Source organism: Scyliorhinus torazame, chromosome 5 (assembly GCF_047496885.1).
Source record: "Scyliorhinus torazame isolate Kashiwa2021f chromosome 5, sScyTor2.1, whole genome shotgun sequence".
NCBI lineage: Eukaryota > Metazoa > Chordata > Chondrichthyes > Carcharhiniformes > Scyliorhinidae > Scyliorhinus > Scyliorhinus torazame.
Genome location: NC_092711.1, coordinates 114002811 through 114021861, shown reverse-complemented (window position 1 = coordinate 114021861; position 19051 = coordinate 114002811).

Here is a 19051-nt window from a genome sequence, read left to right as displayed (position 1 = left end):
GGACCTCTGGTTTGTCGACCCAGCAGTCTCTGGAGCAGCTGATGCAAGTTATTCAGGAAGGCTTTGCTAAGCGGAAAATGGACTGCTTGGACCCGATAAAAGAGTCAATTGAGCGGCTGGAGCTTAGATTGGACGCCCAAGATTGGGCGATCCAGAAGGTAGAGAAGGCACTGGCTGAACAGGAGGAACATCAAACTGCAGTGGAGTTGGAGGTGGGGATGCTGAGAGACCAGCAGAAGCAGCCCCTGGAGAAGGTGGAGGACCAAGAGAATAGGTCTCGCCGGCAGAAATTGAGAATTGTTGGGCTCCCGGAGGGGTCTGAAGGAGTGGTTGCTGGGGCATACATCACGGACGCTGGGGCATACATCGCGGACATGTTTGAGAAGCTGCTGGGGGATGGGACATTCCCCCGACCCTTGGAGGTTTAGCACACTGGGCTAAATCGCTGGCTTTTACAGCAGACCAAGGCAGGCCAGCAGCACGGTTCAATTCCCATACCAGCCTCCCCGAACAGGCACTGGAATGTGGCGACGAGTGGCTTTTCACAGTAACTTCATTTGAAGCCTACTTGTGGCAATAAGCAATTTTCATTTTCAGGTGGACAGGGCTCACAGAGCGCTCGCGAGGAAGTCATGAATGGGAGACCCCCAGAGGGCAATGGTGGTGAGATACCACAGGTGCTTGGATAAGGAGCGCATTCTACAGTGGGCCAAGCAGACACGGAGCTGTAAGTGGGACAACAGTATCCTGCGGATCTATCAGGACCTGAGTGTGGAGGTGGCCAGGAGAAGAGCAGGCTTCAACCAGATCAGCTCGATCCTTTTTAAGAAAAAGGTGAAATTCAAACTGTTGTATCCGGTCCGACTTCGGGTCACGCGTGAGGAGCAGCACTTTTATTTTGAGTGGCCCGAGGACGCGCTGGACTTCGCGAAAAGGAAAGGACTGGTGGTGGACTGAGAACTTTTGAACTTTGCTACAATGTTCATGTTTTTTTTTGGCTTTTCTGTTCTTCTTTTAAAAAAAAGTTTCTTGTTTCTCGTTTTATGGAAGCTGTTTGTAATGCATTTTGCATTGATTTGGGACCAGCGGTAGAGCTGAGTGAGTTAAGGTTTTCATTTGCACTGTTGGGGATGGAGGTATGCTTGTTTAGATTTTGGTGTTTTCTGTCGGGCAATTGTGTGGGGATTGTATGACATTGGAGTTTGTTTGTATGAGCAAGGGGAGGGTGGGGAGGGAACACTAGGTGGGAGACTATCCAGCGCCAGGGATGGGGCCACCAAGCGAGCTGGGTGGGTTTGCTCACGAAAGCGCAGTGGTGGGTGTGCATATGTTCGGTTTATTAAAGAATTTGGGTTACAGAGTGTGGTTACTTGGGGGAGGGAGGGGGTGAATGTTCTGCTGACGAAGGAGGGATTTGGGCTAAGGGACAGAGAGGAGGTTGGGGATGGAGGCTGTCTGGGGGCGGGCTGGTGGAGGCGTGGAGCATGGGCTGCAGATGGGCCCAAAAAAGGGGATGGCTGATCGGTGAAAGGGGGAGGCAATGAGCCCCCCAACTAGGCTGATCACCTGGACTGTTCGAGGGTTATGTGGGCAGGTCAAGAGGGCATGTGTGTCGCACATCTTAGGGGACTGAAGGTGGATGTGGTAATGTTGCGGGAGATGCACCTTAGAGTAACTGATCAGATTTGATTGAGGAAAGGCTGTGTCAACCAGGCCTTCCACTCGGGACTAGACTCAGAGACTGGAGGGGTTGCGATCCTGATCAATAAGCGGTTGGTGTTTGAGGCGGGTAGAATAGTCTCAGATGTGGGAGGTCGGTACATTATGGTCTGTGGGAAACTGGAGGGGGTGCAGGTGGTATTAGTAAATATGTACGTGCCAAATTGGGATGATGTGAAGTTTATAAAGAGGCCGCTGGGGAAGATACGGATGAGGGCAGCACGGTAGCATTGTGGATAGCACAATTGCTTCACAGCTCCAGGGTCCTAGGTTCGATTCCGTCCTGGGTCACTGTCTGTGCGGAGTCTGCACATCCTCCCCGTGTGTGCGTGGGTTTCCTCCGGGTGCTCCGGTTTCCTCCCACAGTCCAAAGATGTGCAGGTTAGGTGGATTGGCTATGATAAATTGCCCTTAGTGTCCAAAATTGTCCTTAGTGTTGGGTGGGGTTACTGGGTTATAGGGATAGGGTGGAGGTGTTGACCTTGGGTAGGGTGCTCTTTCCAAGAGCCGGTGCAGACTCGATGGGCTGAATGGCCTCCTTCTGCACTGTAAATTCTATGATAATCTATGATACCGGACCTGGACTCGCAAAGTTGGTCATGGGAGGGGATTTCAACATAGTTATTGACCCTGGCTTGGACCAGTCAAGCTCGAAAACGGGCAGGGTGCCAGCAATGGCAAAGGAACTAAAGGGTTCATGGAGCAGGTGGAGGGGGGGGGGGGGGATCCATGGAAATTTTGGGCAGCCGAGGGTGAAGGAGTTCTCCTTCTACTCACACGTGCACAGAGTGTACTCCCGGATTGACTTCTTTGTTTTTGAGTAGGTGAGTAGGTCCTTATTAACAGGGGTGGTGGACACAGGGTACTCGGTGATCACAATCTCAGACCATGCTCCACACTGGGTTGACCTGCAGGTTAGTAAAGACAGTAACCAGTGCCCACACTGGAGGTTAGATGTGGGACTTTTGGCCGACGAAGGGGTGTGTGAGCGGCTGAGGAAATGTATTCAGAATTACCTGCAGGTCAATGACATGGGGGAAATTTAAGCAGCAATGGTCTAGGATGCAATGAATGGTCAGAGGGGAGCTGATCTTGTTACGGGCCCAGAGGGAGAAGGTGGACAGAGCAGAGACGGGCCGACTGGTAAAGGAGATCAATATAGGAGGTATGCGGAGACCCCAGAGGCAGGGCTTTTAAGGGAATGGCGGAGGCTACATCGGAGTTCAGCTTGTTAACCACAGAGAGGGCGGTGGAGCAGCTGAGAAAGGCGAGGGGGGCGATCTATGAGTATGGAGAGAAGGCCAGCAGAATGCTTGCACAGCAGCTTAGAAAGAGGGAGGCAGCCAGGGAGATAGGGAAAGTAAATGACGGAGATGGGAACCTGTTTGGAGATTCAGCAGGGGTGAATAAGGCGTTCAGGGATTTCTACAGTAGGCTGTATAGATCGGAACCCCCAGCTGGGACGGAGGGGATGAGGCACTTCTTGGAGGGACTGCATTTCCCAAAGGTGCACGGGGAGCTGGTAGAAAGGCTGGGGGCCCCGATTGGGTTGGAAGAGATAGCGGAGGGTCTGAAGGCCATGCAGTCGGGTAAAGCCCTGGGGCCGGACGGGTACCCAGTGGAGGTTTATAAAAGATTCTCTGGGATATTGGGGCCGGTGTTGTTGAGGATGTTCAATGAGACAAAGGAAAGAGGGGTGCTGCCCCCGACGTTGTCACAGGCCACGATTTCGCTGATCCTTAAGCAGGACAAGAACCCGGAGCTGTGTGGATCCTACAGGCCGATCTCCCTGTTGAATGTGGATGCCAAATTGCTGGCCAAACTTTTGTCCTCCAGGATTGAGGATTGAGTTCCTGATGTTATTGGGGAGGACCAGACGAGGTTTGTTAAGGGTAGGCAGTTGGTGGCCAATGTAAGAAGGTTGTTAAACGTGATCATGATTCCCCCGGAAGGTAGTGAGTTGGAGGTAGTGATCGCAATGGATGCAGAAAAGGCCTTTGATCGTGTAGAATGGGATTATCTGTGGGAGGTACTGGGATGGTTCGGATTTGGGCAGGGTTTTATTGACTGGATCAGGTTGCTGTATAAGGCTCCTGTGGCAAGTGGACCGATGAATAGGACAACATCGGACTATTTTAGACTGCACAGAGGGACGAGACAGAGATGTCCCCTTTCCCCACTGTTGTTTGCGCTGGCGATTGCTCTGAGAGCCTCAAGGGGCTGGTCCGGGGGGGGGGGGGGGGGGGGGGTTGGAGCACAGAGTTGCGCTCCATGCAGATGCTCTGCTTCTGTATGTATCGGACCCAATAGAGGGGATGGAAGAAATTATGAGGATTCATGGGGAATTTGGCCAGTTTTCGGGGTATAAGCTAAATATGGGGAAAAGTGGGATGTTTGTGGCCCAGACGAGAGGTCAGGAGAGGCGATTGGGGGAGCCGCAGTTTAGATTGATAGGGGGAAGCTTTAGGTCCCTAACCATTCAAGTGGCGCAGGAATGGGACCGGATGCATAAATTAAATTTGGCCCGGCGAGTAGACCAAATGAAGGATGATTTCCGAAGGTGGGATGCACTTCCGTTGTCACTGGCTGGGAGGGTGCAGATGGTGAAGATGACAGTCCTCCCAAGATTCGTGTTCGTGTTTCAATGCCTCCCCATCTTTATTCCGCGGTACTTTTTTAAATGGCTCAACAAAGTGATCACTGGCTTTGTTTGGGCGGGCAAGAGCCCACGAGTAAGGAAGGTAATGCTTGAGCGGAGCCGGGGAGAGGGCAGGCTGGCGCTGTCAAATTTTAGTAACTATTACTGGGTGGCGAATATAGCCATGCTCAGGAAGTGGGTGGTGGGGAGGGATCGGCATGGGAGCGAATGGAGATGGCTTCATGCAAGGGCACCAGTCTGGGGGCATTGGTAACTCCGCCTCTGTCATTCCCGCCGGCACGATACTCCACTAGCCCCGTGGTGGTAGCGGCCCTGAGAGTCTGGTGGCAATAGAGGAGACATGTGGGAGCAGAGGGAGCATCGGTCTGGTCCCCAATCTGTAATAATCACCTGTTTGCCCCGGGATGTATGGATGGGGGGTTTCGGATATGGTGGAGAGCAGGGATTGAGAGGATGGGGGATATGTTTATAGAGTGGAGCTTTCCGAGTACGAGGGCACTGGAGGAGAAGTTTGGGTTGGCGAGGGGATACGAATTCAGGTATCTGCAGGTGCGGGACTTCCTACGTAAAGAGGTGTCAACCTTCCTGCTCCTACCGCTAAGGGGAATTCAGGACAGGGTAGTTTCCAGAGGATGGGTAGGTGAAGGGAGCGTCTCTGACATCTACAAGGAACTTATGGGGTCAGAGGAGATGCAGACCAAGGAGCTGAAGTGCAAGTGGGAGAAGGAGCTGGGAGGAAAGATAGAGGATGGTCTATGGGCAGACACGTTGAGTAGAATCAACGCGTCCACAACATGTGCCAGGCTCAGCCTGATACAATTCAAGTTCGTTCAGTCGGGCTCACATGACAGTGGCCCGGATGAGCAGATTTTTTGGGGTGGGAGACAGGTGTGCAAAATGTGCGGGAGGACCAGCGAACCATGTCCACATGTTCTGGACATGTCTGAAGCTTAGGGTATTTTGGCAGGGGTTTGCAGATGTCATATCCACGGTGTTTAAAACGAGGGTGGCATTGAGTCCAGAGGTGGCGATTTTCGGAATGTCAGAAGACCCAGGAATCCAGGAGGAGAAAGAGGCAGACGTTCTGGCCTTTGCTACCCTGGTTGCCCAGAGACGGATATTATTAGCTTGGAGGGACTCAAAGCCCCCGAAGTCAGAGACCTGGCGAGCGGACATGGCTAGCTTCCTCTGTTTGGAGAAAATCAAGTTCGCCCGGAGGTGGCAACCGTTCGTCGACTTCTTCGTGGAAAATTGATCATCAGCAGAAGGGTGACAGTTAGTTTAGCTTAAAGTAGGGGGTTATTAAAGGTGGGACCTGTAAGGGCGGGTGACATCTTTTGCACTATAGAACATACAGTGCAGAAGGAGGCCACCCGGCCCATCGAGTCTGCACCGACCCACATTAATCCCTCACTTCCACCCTATCCCCGCAACCCAACAACCCCCCCCAACCCTTATGGACACTACGGGTAATTTAGCATGGCCAATCCACCTAACCTGCACGTCTTTGGACTGTGGGAGGAAACCGGAGCACCCGGAGGAAACCCACGCGGACACGGGGAGAACGTGCAAACTCCGCACAGACAGTGACCCAGCGGGGAATCGAACCTGGGACCCTGGCGCTGTGAAGCCACAGTGCTAATCACTTGTGCTACCGTGCTGCCCCAAACTATATGTATATAGTTTCATGTACATTGTTTATTTTGTTGTTACAACACCAAGAAATACCTCAATAAAATGTTTAATTTTAAAAAACAGCGGGAAGGAGCTGTATTTGAGTCTCTCCGTGCGTGTTCTCAGCCTTCTGTATCTCCTGCCCGATGGAAGAAGTTGGAAGAGTGAGTAAGCCGGGTGGGAGGGGTCTTTGATTATGCTGCCCACTTTCCCAAGGCCATGAGAGGTGTAGATGGAATCAATAGATGGGAGGCAGGTTTGTGTGATGGACTGAGCTATGTTCACGACTCTCTGAAGTTTCTTGCGATCTTGGGCCGAGCAGTTGCCATACCAGGCTGTGATGCAGCCAGATAGGATGCTTTCTATGGTGCATCTGCAAAGGTTTGCAAGACTAAATGTGGACATGCTGAATTTCCTTAGTTTCCTGAGGAAGTTTAGGCGCTGTTGTGCTTTCTTGGTGGTAGCGTCAACATGGGTTGACCAGGACAGATTTTTTGAGATGTGCACCCATAGGAATTTGAAACTGCTAACCATCTCCACCTCGGCCCCGTTGATGCTGACAGGGGTGTGTACAGTACTTTGCTTCCTGCAGCCAATGACCAGCTCTTTAGTTTTGCTGGCATTGAGGGATAGACTGTTGGTTTTGGAGCTTTGATATGAGCTTGGCTGGGATTATGGTGTTGAAGGCGGATATGTAGTCAATAAATAGGAGACTGATGTCGGAGTCCTTGCTGTCGAGATGCTCGAGGGATGAGTGTAGGGCCAGAGAAATGGCATCTGCTGTGGACCGGTTGTGGCAGTATGCGAATTGCAGTGGATCAAGGCGTTCTGTGAGTATGGAGGTGATGCGCTTCATGACCAACCTATCGAAGTACTTCATTATGACTGAAGTCAGGGCCACCGGTTGGTAGTCATTGAGGCACGCTGCCTGGTTCTTCTTTGGCACCGGTGTATGATGGTGGTCTTCTTGAAGCCAATCTGGACAGACACAAGGACACTGGCACCATGGAGAAACCATGGAAATGTGGGGATTGTGGGAAGAGATTCAGATCCCTGTCTGTGCTGGAAACTCATCAATGGAGTCACACCGGGGGAGGCCATTCATCTGCTCAGCATGTGGTCAAGGATTCACTCAGCTATCCAACTTACATAAACACCAGAGAACTCACACCGGCGAGAAACTGTTCATCTGCTCTATTTGTGAGAAGGGATTGTCAACTAACTGACCTCACTTCAAACCGACTTCTTCACTCTGACTTGAGGCCGTTTAAATGCTCCAGCTGGGAAAAGAGCTTTAAAAGTAACAAGCTTTTGCTGACTCACCGGCGAATTCACAGTGGGGAGAGGCTATTCACCTGCTCCGTGTGCGGGAAGTGATTCACTCATTCAGCCTACTGAAACACCACCAAATTCACACCGGGGAGAGACCATTCACCTGCTCCGTGTCTGGGAAGGGATTCACTCAATCATTCAGCCTGCTGAAACACCAGATTACACCGGGAAGAGACCATTCACTGCTCTGTGTGTGGGGAGAGATTCACTCAGTCATCCATCCTGCTGAATCACCAGTGGGTTCACACTGGGGAGAGACCATTCATTTGCTTCATGTGTGAGAAGCGATTCACTCAGTTATCCCAGTTTCAGAGGCGGTGTATAGGGGAGATGGTGGCGTAGTGGTCTTGTCGCTGGACTAATGATCCAGATACCCAGGATAATGACCTGTGGACCTGGGTTCGAAGATGATTGGGCCTAGGACACTACCCTGAGGAACTCCTGCAGTGATGTCCTGTAGCTGAGATGATTGACCTCCAAACACCACAACCATTTTCCTTTGTGCCAGATATGACTCCAGTAAGTGGAGTGTTTCCCCCCTGATTCCCATTGACTCCAGTTTACCTAGGGCTCCTTGATGCCATACTCTATCAAATGCTGCCTTGATGTCAAGGGCAGTCATTCTCACCTCTCACATTCAGCTCTTGTGTCCATGTTTGAACCAAGGTTGTAATGAGGTTAGGAGCAGATTGACCCTGGCGGAACCCAAACTGAGCATCCAAGAGAAGGGTATTGCTGAGTAAGTGCCACTTGATCGCACTACTGATGACTCCTTCCATCACTTTGCTGATCATGGAGAGTAGATTGACAGTGTGATAATTGGCTGGATTGCATTTGTCATGTTGTATACAGGACACACCTGGGCAATTTTCGACAGTGTAGATGCTAGTGTTCTAGCTGTGCTGGGACAGCTTGGCTAGGGGTGCGGCAAGTTCAGGAGCACAAGTCATCAGTACTATTGTCCCTATATTGTCAGAGCCCATAGCCTTTTCAGTATCCAGTGCCTTCAGCCGTTTCTTCATATCACGTGGAGTGAATTTATCGGCTGAAGACTGACATCTGTGATGCTGGGGCCCTCCGAAGGAGACCGAGATGGATCATCCACTCGGTACTTCTGGCTGATGATTGTTGCAAATGCCTCAGCCTTGCCTTTTGCACATATGTGCTTGGCTCCTCCATCATTGAGGATGGGGGTATTTGTGGAGCCTCCTCCTCCAGTGAATTGTTTAATTGTCCACAACCATACGTGACTGGATGTGGCAGAACTGCAGAGTTTGGATCTGATGTGTTCGTTATGGAACCGTTTAGCTCTGTCTATTACTTGCTGCTTATGCTGTTTGGCACACAAGAAGTCCTGTGTTGTAGCTTCACCAGGTTGACACCTCATTTTTTGGTATGTCTAATGTTGTTCCTGGCATGTTCTCCTGCACTCTTCATAGAACCAGTGTTGATCCCCTGGCTTGGTGGTAATGGTAGAGTGGTGGCCATGAGGGTGGCAGGTTGTGGTTGAATACAATTCTGCTGCTGCTGATGGCCCACATAGCCTCATAGATGCCCAGTTTTGAGTTTCATGATCTCTTTGAAGTCTATCCCATTTAGCACAGTGGTAATGCCACACAACACGATGGAGATAATATCCTCAATGTGAAGACGGGACTTTGTCACCACAAGGACTGTGCGGTGGTCACTTCTACTGATACTGTCATGGACAGATGCATCTGCAGCAGGCAGATTGGTGAGGATGAGGTCAAGTATGCTCTTCCCTCTTGTTGGTCCCCTCACCACCTGCTGCAGTCCCAGTCTAGCGGCTATGTCCTTTAGGGCCCGGCCAGCTCGGTCTGTGGTGGTACTACCAGGACACTCTTAGTGATGGACATTGAAGTACCCCTCCCAGAGCATAATCTGCTCCCTTGCCACCCTCAGTGCTTCCTCCAAGTGGTGTTCAACAGGGAGGCGTACATCATTCATCAGCGGATGGTGGCCGGTACATTGTAATCAGCGGATGGTGGCCGGTACATTGCCCATATTTAACCTGCAGCCGTGGGACTTCATGTTATCTTCCTGTTCTCAACAGAGTCCATGTTGAGGACTCCCAGGGCATCTCCTTCCTGAATGTATACCACTGTGCCGCTGCCTCTGCTGGATCTGTCCTACCGGTGAGACAGGACATACCCAGGAATGGTAACAGTGCTGTCTGGGACATTGTCTGTAAGGTATGATTCTGTGAGTATGACTATGTCAGGTTGTTGCTTAACTAGTCTGTGAGGCAGCTCTGCCAAGTTAAATATAGTGTTAAACTCAAAGTCAAAACGTATCTTGGCAAATATATTCCCAGAGGTTTGGGAAAGTTTTCAGAATAAAAACAGTAGATGAGCAAAAACAGGGAGGACATATACCATGAGGATAAACTAGGAAGTAATATAGAAATGGACAGCAAGAGTTTCCTTAAATTCTTAAAAATGAAGAAAGGCACTGAAGTGGACGTCGGTTCCTGAGAGAATGAGACTGCGGAAAGAATAATGGGGAGTCAGGAAATGGCAGAGGAGTTAAATAAATACTGTGAGTCAGTCTTCACGGTAGGAGACAGTAATAGCATTCCACAAATACTAAATAATCAAAGGCAAAAGGGGAAGGCAATAAACACAATAACTATACCAGAGAAAAAGTATTCTGGAAACGAATGGAGCAAAAGTCTGCCATGTTCCTGGCCTGATGGGTTGCCTCCCAGGATAGTAAAGGAAGTAGCTGCAGAGATAGTGGATGCCCTGGTCAAATTCTTGACAAGTCCCGAAGGATTGGAAAACTGCGAATGCAACATCTTTATTTAATAAAGGAGGGAGACAAAAACCAATAACGATAGGCCAATAAACTTAACATGTCATCGGGAAAATGTTAAGAGTCCATTATAAAGGATGTAATAGCAGAACATTTTGAAAAGCATAATATAATCAAACAGAGTCAGCATGGCTTCATGAAGGGGAAATCATGTTTGAAACATTTTTAGAAATTTTTGAGGTGGTAACAAGCAGGATAGATGACGGGGAGCCAGTTGATCTAATACACTTGGATTTCCAAAAAGTGTTTGATAAGGTACCACACAACCGGCTACATAATAAGATAAGAGCTCATAGTGTTGGGGAACTGACCATGATAATGCACGTTCTCCCCGTGTCTCCGTGGGTTTCCTCCAGGTGCTCCGGTTTCCTCCCACAAGTCCCGAAGACGTGGTTGTTAGGTGAATTGGACATTCTGAATTCTCCCTCAGTGTATCCGAACAGGTATCGGTGTGTGGCGACTAGGGGGTTTTCACAGTAACTTCATTGCAATGTTAATGGAAGCCTACTTGTGACAATAATTATTACTATTATAAAAGACAGAAAATTGGGATAAGGGGGCATTTTCAGAATGGCAACATAACTAGCGGAGTGCCGCTGGGCTCCATACTGGGGCCACAGTTATTTACCATATATATTTATGACTTGGACAAGGGAAGCGAATGCACTTTTGCAAACTTTGTGGATGACACAAAAATAGGTGGGAAGTCTACACGCGGCTATAAACAGGTTAGTTGAGTGGGCAAAAACTTGAGAAATGGAATATAATGTAGGATAACGAAAATGTATGCACTTTGATGGGAAGAATAAAGGAGCTGAATACTACAGAAAACTGCAGCACAGAGGGACCTGGGGGTCCTCGGGCATAAATCACAAAAGCTAGCGTGCAGGTCATTGGGAAGGTAAATGGAAGCTTGGCCTTTATTTCAAAGGGGATGCAGCATAAAAATAGAGAAGTCCAGCTGAAATTATACAAGGCAATAGTTAGACCACACTTGGAATACTGTGAACAACATTAGTCCCCTTTCCTGAGGAAAGATATGCGGGCATTGGAGACAGTCCAGAGAAGGTTCACTAGGTTAGAACATAGAACATAGAAAAATACAGCACAGAACAGGCCCTTCTGCCCACGATATTGTGCCGAACCTTTGTCCTGGATTAATCATAGATTATCATAGAATTTACAGTGCAGAGGGAGGCCACTCGGCCCATCGTGTCTGCACCGGCTCTTGGAAAGAGCACCCTACCCAAGGTCAACACCTCCACCCTATCGCCATAACCCAGTAACCCACCCAACACTACGGGCAATTTTGGACACTAAGGGCAATTTATCATGGCCAATCCACCTAACCTGCACATCTTTGGACTGTGGGAGGAAACCAGAGCACCCGGAGGAAACCCACGCACACACGGGGAGGATGTGCAGACTCCGCACAGACAGTGACCCAAGCCGTAATCGAACCTGGGACCCTGGAGCTGTGAAGCAATTGTGCTATCCACGATGCTTCCGTGCTGCCCTTCAGAACAAATTAATCTACACTATATCATTTTACCATGATCCATGTACCTGTCCAATAGCCGCTTGAAGGTTCCTAATGTTTCCGACTCAACTACTTCCACAGGCAGTGCATTCCATGCCCCCACTACTCTCTGGGTAAAGAACCCAACTCTGACATCCCCCCTATGTCTTCCACCATTCACCTTAAATTTATGTCCCCTTGTAATGGTTTGTTCCACCCGGGGAAAAGGTCTCTGACTGACTACTCTATCTATTCCCCTGATCATTTATAAACCTCTATCAAGTCGCCCCTCATCCTTCTCCGTTCTAATGATTAAATGCCTAGCACCCTCAACCTTTCCTCGTAAGACATACTCTCCATTCCAGGCAACATCCTGGTAAATCTCCTTTGCACCTTTTCCAAAGCTTCCACATCCTTCCTAAAATGAGGTGACCAGAACTGTACACAGTACTCCAAATTTGGCCTCACCAAAGTTTTGTACAGCTGCATCATCACCGCACGGCTCTTAAATTCAATCCCTCTGTTAATGAATGCTAGCACACCATAGGCCTTCTTCACAGCTCTATCCACTTGAGTGGCAACTTTCAAAGATGTATGAACATAGATCCCAAGATTTCTGCTCCCCTACATTGCCAAGAACCCTACCGTTAACCCTGTATTCCGCATTCATATTTGTCCTTCCAAAATGGGCAACCTCACACTTTTCAGGGTTAAACTACATCTGCCATTTCTCAGCCCAGCTCTGCATCCTATCTATGTCTCTTTGCAGCCGACAACAGCCCTCCTCACTATCCACAACTCCACCAATTTTCGTATCGTCTGCAAATTTACTGACCCACCCTTCAACTCCCTCATCCAAGTCATTAATGAAAATCACAAACAGCAGAGGACCCAGAACTGATCCCTGCGGTACGCCACTGGCAACTGGGATGCAGGCTGAATATTTGCCATCCACCACCACTCTCTGACTTCCAGCGGTTAGCCAGTTCGTTATGCAACTGGCCAAATTTCCCGCTATCCCATGCCTCCTTACTTTCTGCATAAGCCGACCATGGGGAACCTTATCAAATGCCTTACTAAAATCCATGTACACTACATCCACTGCTTTACCTTCATCCACATGCTTGGTCACCTCCTCAAAGAATTCAATAAGACTTGTAAGGCAAGACCTACCCCTCACAAATCCGTGCTGACTATCCCTAATCAAGCAGTGTCTTTCCAGATGCTCAGAAATCCTATCCCTCAATACACTTTCCATTACTTTGCCTACCACCGAAGTAAGCCTAACTGGCCTGTAATTGCCAGGGTTATCCCTATTCCCTTTTTTGAACAGGGGCACGGCATTCACCACTCTCTAATCCCCTGGTACCACCCCTGTTGACAGTGAGGACGAAAAGATCATTGCCAACGGCTCTGCAATTTCATCTCTTGCTTCCCATAGAATCCTTGGATATATCCCGTCAGGCCCGGGGGACTTGTTTATCCTCAAGTTTTTCAAAATGCCCAACACATCTTCCTTCCTAACAAGTATTTCCTCGAGCTTACCAGTCTGTTTCACACTGTCCTCTCCAACAATATGGCCCCTCTCATTTGTAAATACTGAAAAAAAGTACTCGTTCAATATCATACATATCATATCAAGGACACGTAGTACCTGTTCCTTGAACAAGTTCCACATTTCACTTCTGTCCTTCCCTGACAGCCTATGTTCCCAACTTATGCACTTCAGTTCTTGTCTGACAACATCGTATTTACCCTTCCCCCAATTGTAAACCTTGCCCTGTTGCACGTACCTATCCCTCTCCATTACTACAGTGAAAGTCACAGAATTGTGGTCATTATTTCCAAAATGCTCCCCCACTAACAAATCTATCACTTGCCCTGGTTCATTACCAAGTACCAAATCCAATATGGCCTCCCCTCTGGTCGGACAATCTACGTACTGTGTTAGAAAAGCTTCCTGGACACACTGCACAAACACCACCCCATCCAAACTATTTGATCTAAAGAGTTTCCACTCAATGTTTGGGAAGTTGAAGTCACCCATGACTACTACCCTGTGACTTCTGCACCTTTCCAAAATCTGTTTCCCAATCTGTTCCTCCACATCTCTGTTACTATTGTGGGGCCTATAGAAAACTCCCAACAAGGTGACTGCTTCTTTCCTATTTCTGACTTCAACCCATACTGCCTCAGTAGGTAGATACTCCTCGAACTGCCTTTCTGCAGCTGTTATACTATCTCTAATTAACAATGCCACCCCCCCCACCTCTTTTACCACCCTCCCGAATGTTATTGAAACATCTATGACCAGGGACCTCCAACAACCATTTCTGCCCCTCTTCTATCCAAGTTTCCGTGATGGCCACCACATCGTAGTCCCAAGTACCGATCCATGCCTGAAGTTCACCCACCTTATTCCTGATGCTTCTTGCGTTGAAGTATACACACTTCAACCCATCTCCGTGCCTGCAAGTACTCTCCTTTGTCAGTGTTCCCTTCCCCACTGCCTCACTACACGCTTTGGCGTCCTGAATATCGGCTAACTTAGTTGCTGGACTACAAATCCGGTTCCCATTCCCCTGCCAAATTAGTTTAAACCCTCCCGAAGAGTACTAGAAAACCTCCCTCCCAGGATATTGGTGCCCCTCTGGTTCAGATGCAACCCGTCCTGCTTGTACAGGTCCCACCTTCCCCAGAATGCGCTCCAATTATCCAAATACCTGAAGCCCTCCCTCTTAGACCATTCCTGCAGCCACGTGTTCAACTGCACTCTCTCTCCCTATTCCTAGCCTCGCTATCACGTGGCACCGGCAACAAACCAGAGATGACAACTCTGTCTGTCCTGGCTTTTGACTTCCAGCCTAACACCCTAAACTTGTTTATTACCTCCTCACCCCTTTTCCTACCTACGTCGTTGGTACCAATGTGCACCACGACTTCTGGCTGCTCCCCCTCCCCCTTCAGGATCCTGAAGACACGATCCGAGACATCCCTGGCCCTGGCAACCAGGAGGCAACATATCTTCCGGGAGTCTCGCTCGCGACCACAGAATCTCCTATCTATTCCCCTAACCATTGAATCTCCTATTACTATTGCTTTTCCATTCTCCTCCCTTCCCTTCTGAGCCCCAGAGTCAGACTCAGTGCCAGAGACCTGGCCGCTAGGACCTTCCCCCAGTAGGTCATCCCCCCCCCCAACAGCATCCAAAACGGTATACTTGTTTTGAAGGGGAACGGCCACGAGGGATCCCTGCACTGTCTGCCTGTTTGTTTCCTTTCCCCTGACTGTAACCCAGCTACTCTTGTCCTGTACCTTGGTGTGGTTACCTCCCTGTAACTCTTCTCTATAACCCCCTCTGCCTCCCGGATGATCCGAAGTTCATCCAGCTCCAGCTCCAGTTCCCTAACACGGTCTCCAAGGAGCTGGAGTTGGGTGCACTTCCCGCAGGTATAGTCAGCGGGGACACTGGTGGTATCCCTCACCACCCACATCCTACAGGAGGAGCATGCAACTGGCCTAGCCTCCATCCCCTCTTACCTTACAGAATATAGCTGCCCTGTGGACCAACTGGACCCCCGCCCTCCGACTCTGCTCCCAGTCAGTTGCACTCACTGTAAACTCCTGGCTCCCTTCTCGCTCTTTGCGGAAATGTAGGAAACAAAATGAAAGGAACACCTTACTCCCTCCTCACCCAACTCCCTCAGTCACCAAACTCTCACTATAGCACTCAAATGCACCAAATTCAGCACTCAGTGCAAACAAAATCTGCACTGTCGGTGGATCACTTTTATACTGTGAATCTAGCCTCTGAAAACTGGCCTAATCCAATTAACGAAAGGTTAGTCCCGGATATGGAGAGATTTTCTGATTAGAAGAGGTTGAGTTGTTTGGGCCTGTACTCATTGGAGTTGAGACGAATGAGAGGTGACCTTTTTGAGACATAAGCATTCTCAGGGGGGTTGACAGGGTAGATGCTGAGAGGATGTTTCCTCTTGTGGGAGAGTCCAGGACCAGAGGGCATAATCTCAAAGTAAGAGGTCTCAGATTTAAGACAGACATGAAGCGACATTTCTTCTCTCAGAGCGCAGTGAATCTGTGGAATTCTTTAGCTGTGCAATCATTCTGTCTCTGGAGTTTAACCATAAAAAGGCAAAGGTGAAGGTGTGTTTACCCGGATGGGCCGCTTGGTGGCGCAGTGGCGCTTTCACTGAGGGGCCTTGAGTTCAGGCACATCCCAGACAGGACTGGTGAGAAAGGGGAGACAACTATAATCGGGGAAATGGAGCGGTGCCGATGGGCCTGAGAGAAAGGAGTTCAGACAAGTCTTATTTTCTTCATTTTTCATTCAATATTTATTAAAATTTCAGAGAAAATATTACACAAAAGTTTATTTTGAAGTTGACGAAAGGGAACATAATGATTGAGGGTCACAGTGAGAACAGAACACATGCCCTCTGAGCTGCCAAATGTATGTACAACTGTAACAGACATCAGAAAGAGAGAACAGGAGCTCAATGTAAAGGGAAGGCCAAAGTTATGAGTAAGGAACGAGATAAGTTACTTTATTTAGACATGATATTGAGGGAAATTATTAGCTACAATTACATTACAGCCAAAATTATCTCGTACATTTCAAACTGGGAAACAGAAATACTGTCCATGATTGTCTCAGTTACAGATGCAGAATAATAAACTGAGAGAATTTTACTGTTAGAGTCACCAAGAGGAGATATTGTATTTGTGTCACACACAGATCATAATAAACAGCTGAGGAAAATCTACAGCGTCCGAACGTCAACCGATCACTTGATCTGTAAAAGAGAGAGAAAATGATGAAGCAGATGTTTATAATCTGGGACATTGATGTTAGAGTTTTTAATCAATCAAACATTTAGAGATTTTTGAAACGGCTTCTGTCAGTTTGAAGTGTGAGTGGATTGAATCTTCTCACCTTCACCAGAGTGACTGCAGCGCTGTAGGAAATGCTCAGGAAGAACAGGGTGATGAATGTGGAAGCGGTTGTCCAGATGTTCCCGTTATCATCCTCATCGTCTTCAGTCCAGGTGTGGTCTGTGGTATCTACGAGGATAGAGCCAAATAAATATAATCAGATTGTTTATTAATCCAGGATTTATTTTTAATATTCTCGTTTCATTTTCTCCCGCTGCTAATTCATTCTTTAATATATTTCCATTGCATATCTACTGTTGCGTTCATGACACTCAGAAATTGATGTCTTTAACTTTTTTTTTCTAATTAAGGGGCAATTTAGCGTGGCCAATCCACCTACCCTGCACATCTTTGGGTTGTCGGGTTGAGACCCCCGGGTCATGGGGAGAATGTGAAAACTCCACTGGGACAGGGACCCAGGAGCGGAATCAACCCCAGGTCCATGGTGGCGTGAGGCAGCAGCGCTAACCACTATGCCACCGTGCCGCCATTGCCTGCCGTTTGTGTTTGTTCCTTAGCTTTTGTGTCTGTGTCGATGCGAAATTCCGTGTTTTGATTTACTCCTCTGTTGTGTGTCCAGATGTCTGTGTAGGTTCACTGTGTGTTAATTGTGTCAATGAGTATTGGTCTGTGTATTTATGTGTCAGCGCCTGTGTGTGAACTTTGTTTGTCTTCTGTCAATGTGTATATATGAGTGATATATTGTATGTGTATGTGTTGAAATCTATGTTTATATATTATTGCCTGTGTTAATATGTGTTTATACTTTCCTGTCTAGTAATATATGTGTTAATGTGTCTTTTTGCGTTCAACATGCATGCCAGTGTCTTAATGTCTGTGCCTGGATAAATGCGTTTGTGTGTGTGTGTGTGTGTGTCAATGCGTGTATTTCATCATAGAATCATCATCATATAATCCCTACAGTGGAGAACGAGGCCATTCGGCCTATTGAGTCTGCACCGACCCTCCGACAGAACACCCTACCGAGGTGCACGGTGCACGCCCTGCCCTATCCCCAGAACCTCGTAACACCACCTAACGTTTTGGGCGCGAAGGGGTGATATAGCGTGGCTAATCCACCTAACCTGCACATCTTTGGACTGTGGGAGGAAACTGGAGCACGCGGAGGAAACACGGACACGGGAGAACGTGGAAACTCAACACGGACAATCACCCGAGGCTGGAATTGAACCCGGGTTTCTGGTGCTGTGAGGCAGCAGTGCTATTTGTGCGTTGATGTTTGTTTATAACTATCTATTGCTGTGTATTGATGCCTCCATGTGTATTCATGTGTGTTTGTATGAGCGTGTGTACGAATCTGTTAATATTTGACTACGTGTGCCCATTAGTGTGTTAATGTGGATTATTGTCTCTGTTTTAATGGAAACATTTCTGTCATTGTGAAATTGTGCGATTGTGGGCGGCACGGTAGCACAGTGGTTAGCACTGTTGCTTCACAGCGCCAGAGTCCCAGGTTCGATTCCTGGCTTGGGTTACTGTCTGTGCGGAGTCTGCATGTTCTCCCTGTGTCCGTGTGGGTTTCGTCCCGGTGCTCCGGTTTCTTCCCACAGGTCCCGAAAGATGTGCTTGTGAGGTAATTTGGACATTCTGAATTCTCCCTCTGTGTACCCGAACAGGCGCCAAGAGTGTGGCGACTAGGGTTTTTTCACAGTAACTTCTTGCAGTGTTAATATAAGCCTACTTGCGACAATAAACATTATTTTTACTATTATGTATATGTAATTGCTTACAGTTGTGTTTCATATTCTTGTGTCAGTCTGCTTGTCTGGTTTTATATGTTTGTGTTTGCATATTTGTGTATCTGTGTGGACATGTGGATGTATGTGCATGTTTGTGCATGCCGGCTTGTGTGTGTGTGTACACAAGTGTCTCTGTGTACATAAACGTGTGCTTTTTTGTGTTTATGTGCATGTTTGTAAATTTTTGTTTGTTTATGTGTATATGTATGCATGTGTTTCTATGTGTACATCTATGTGTATGTTTGTGTCCATGTGTGCTCATGTATATGGTTGTGGGTGTGTGTGTACGTGTGCCTGTATGTTTAGTGTTTGTGTCTTTATCTGTCTGTGTATTTGTATCAGCTGCCTGTAGCTTTGCCAGTTGTGGGTATTATTTGTACCGATGTAGAATATGTTGAACTTTCTGCTTATAAATGTGTTTTGTGTGAGATGCAAGCTGACATAATTGAGCGAATGCAAAAATACAAGGAGGTGCCTCAGGAGAGAACACTGAAAACCCAGGGAGAATTCAATCACCATCTGGATTTGGATTTTGGGAAATCAGTTGTTGCATATGGATAAGAGGAACAAGGGTGCTAAAAAAATATATGTTGCGTGAAT